Here is a 3,472-nt window from a genome sequence, read left to right on the forward strand (position 1 = left end):
TTTTCTCTCCCAGAAACACCAGATTCCAAATTTTGGCACGCTGCTGCCCACACCCATAACAGATGCCAGCGGCAAGTCCAAGTCCCTCCGCTGTGCATTGCCCTAGTCACGAGTTCGCCGTTGGGAATGGATGTGAAGTCACCCTGGCCACGGGTGGTTTCTTGCTTTATAGACTGAAGTTTGAGGCGCGCTCTTGGCCTAGAGACTGAGCGCTGGCTGACTCCTGGCTGCGGCTGGAGTGAACGTTTTCCGCATGCTGGCGGGGGGTGGGGGGGGGGTTCCACAGCGCAGATGGCTACAGGTATTGGGACGAAAAACGTGGGCTTTCACCGAAGGTGGGAGAAGATGGAGATGAGACGCTCACTAAGAAGAGGTTCATGGAAGAGGGAGAAAAGGATGGTATGCTGAGGCAACCCATCAACCGGGATCTTTTGTGGCACAGGGACCACAAGGTGGACCTCGAATCCAAGCTTGGGAAGTCAATGGTTAGTCCCAACACCACCCCACGCCCCCCCAATGAGACCTGGAGGCTCTTATTGCAATGTCCGTGGTCGCCTGTGAAGGACACCAGCAACTTCCTGGATCACACCAATGGGAAGAAACATCAGCGAAGACTGGACGTGCCTGCGCGAGGCGCACGTGCACCTCCGGCCCCAGTGAAGAAACGCTTTGAAGTCAACAGGAAGAAGATGGAAAGCAGCAGCAAAGTTATGATTTAGAGGAAAGGATGGAGGAGCTCAGAGAAGAGGAGGAAACGGCCAAAACCTAGGAGAAAGAGAAACAGAAGGAGAAGAGGAGGGCTGAGGAGGACTCGACATTCGAGGAGGAGGAGGAGCAGGGGGAGGGGGAGGGAGATTGCTGCTGGGTGGGCTTCTCTGGCTTTGACACTAGCAGGAAGAGTTCGCGAGGCGTTCTATGCCAGGCCCTTGGCTGGGCCTCATTTTGTATGTCTAGAGGTCATGTCTTTGGGGCACTTGGGCAAAGGCATATGAGTGGTAAGGGCCAGGCTTGGAGGGTGGCTGTTTGTGGTTTCTCTCTACCTTGGGAGGGGACACAAGACATTCCTTCATCCTCAGAATATCACTGGAGTCCCAGGACCGTCTCTCGCCATCTGAATTCCCAATAAAGAAAAGCTTCCCTTTCTGAAGCTGCTTTCCCAATCTCCTGCTGCATCCCCTTCCTCGTCTACCCAGCCCCTTTGTCTGCGCCTTCTGTGTTTATCCATTGTTCTCAGCCTGCAGCCAAGGGTTTTCTGAGTCTTCCCATGTCCGGTTGATGGCATATCCTTGGCCAGTCCAGTCCCTCCCCCATCCTGCTTGTGTGCACATGTACTTCTGCCTGGGTCTGTGGTGTGTGTGTGTGTGTGTGTGTGTGTGTATGAATCCGTCATGTAGAGGAAGCCTGAGCTAGAACCCCAGAGCAGTGTTGCCCTGGGGTTGAGGTTCTTGGCTTTCTGGAAGCATGTAACAGGAAATTAAATGGGATGAGGATTTGGTGTGGTCTGTGTCTGGTGAGATTTTTAAACTTTTTTTTTTTTTGTTCAGCTACAGACTGTTTCAGCTTCTCGTGTTTGTTTTACTGAGGAATTTTCTTTCTGCCTTCCTTGTGAGCAGGCTCTTGGACGAACCTATTTGATGAAACAACAACAAAAACTGCTCATTATGGGAGCCCCTTTGGTCTCAGAGGCTATTTAACTATAATAACAAATGACATGAGCTGGGCCTTTCTCACAGGAAGGAAGGAAGGAAGGAAGGGAGGGAGGAAGGAAGGAAGGAAGGAAGGAAGGAAGGAAGGGAGGAAGGGCAAGGAAGGAAGGGCAAGGAAGGAAGGAAGAAGGCTGGTGGGGTTGTCTTTGGGGTGTCTGGAAGGGGGCTGGAGGGGTAAGGAGGCCTTTACACCTTCCCTTGAGGGCAAGGGCCCTAGGGGAGAGGGCCTGACATCCTTTAAGTAAATGCAGGACTCTGGATCCAAAGCCTTGGAGGAAGCAGAAGGGAAATGGAGAAGCTGGGGCCACTCTTCCTGCAGAGCCAGGTCAGCCGGAGACCCTGGGGCAGAGGGAGCAGAGAGAGAAGGCTTGTCTGCAGAGGGTACTGCAGATATAGAAGTGGAAACCCTATAGGGTGAGTGGTAGGTGTAGGAAGAATCAAGGATCATCTCGGTCTTTCGTTCCTTCCTCTAGGCCTCAATGTCTCCCCCCACCCCCCGCCCTCACCAGAGTTTTCAGTGCAGCAGATCCTACAATTCTGGCCCACGGATCCGATGACCTGCCTAAGTGAGTCCACCCCTTTATCAGATGTGCTCTCTGGAAATTGCTCCCTCCTGCTGTTGATATCCTCTGGGCTTTCTTCCTCCCTGTGGTAGTTACATAATCTTGTGTCAATTTGAGGATATTAAGAGTGAAAGGGTGGAGTCTACCCTGTCAATCAAGTCACAGCCTGATGATGCCTCCTTGTGGGCCTGGCTTTCTCATGAGGATTCTGGGAACTTCTGGGAACTCTCTCTGCCTTCGTCTTCTTGTTGACAAGCCATTCAGAGATTTGCTGAGTCCTACCAGAGCCTCTCTCTCTCTCTCTCTCTCTCTCTCTGCTTCACCTTGCTGTTGAAGAGTCACACTCAAGAGCTGGAGGAACCATGTGGAGACCTGCGCCAGCACTGAGATGCTTCTTCTGCCATTGGAGCCACAAGACTGTGCACCCACTGGCCTGTGATTTTCCAGCATTTTGCATCATTGCATGGGACAGCATGAGTCTGAAGAAGGATTTATGGATCAGTATTGGCCATATGGACTAATATTGGACTTGGGGCTTGATCTGCACTGGGTTGGGATATTTTCTTAATATACATTTACTCTTTCATATAAAACTCTTTCATACATATATATGAGTGTTCCTGGAGTTGTTTCTATAGTCTACCAGGACTAACACATTCCCCCACACTATTTTTCCCCAAATTCCTTTCTCTCTCACCCTTGGTCTCCTTCTTGGCCTAGAGCAATGCTGGCAGCGGAGCTACTGTTGTAACGGTGGTGGCCCTGGGGAATGAGCAATGCCTGATGGGGCAGTGAGGACTGAGTGACCTGGAGAAGGGAATGTAGGAGAAAAAATGGGAAAGGGAGTAAGTAGCAAGCTGTGTTTGTGGTCAGTTTGGAGGCAGGGCCTCCAATGCAAGTGTGTCCAAGGCAGGGCAAGATATGACAAAATAAAAATTTATAAATTATCAAAGGCTCATGAGAGAGGGGGGGCGGGGAGGGAGGGGAAAACTGAGGAGCTGATGCCAGGGGCTTAAGTGGAGAGCAAATGTTTTGAGAATGATGAGGCCAATGAATGTACAAATGTGCTTTACACACATGATGTATGTATGGATTGTGATAAGAGTTATATGAGCCCCTAATAAAATGATTTTTAAAACCCCTAAAAACAAGTGTGTCTGAGGTAGAATACAGTTTACCCACTGAAGTTTCCACATTCGCTCT

At 50.5% G+C, this 3,472-nt stretch overlaps 1 pseudogene; it reads left to right on the forward strand.

Moving 5' to 3' along the window:
- Positions 1-291: 291 nt before the first annotated feature.
- Positions 292-3,064, forward strand: LOC142422635 (zinc finger matrin-type protein 2 pseudogene; annotated as a pseudogene).
- Positions 3,065-3,472: the final 408 nt, after the last annotated feature.

Source organism: Tenrec ecaudatus, chromosome 12, assembly GCF_050624435.1.
Source record: "Tenrec ecaudatus isolate mTenEca1 chromosome 12, mTenEca1.hap1, whole genome shotgun sequence".
NCBI classification, from domain to species: Eukaryota; Metazoa; Chordata; class Mammalia; order Afrosoricida; family Tenrecidae; genus Tenrec; species Tenrec ecaudatus.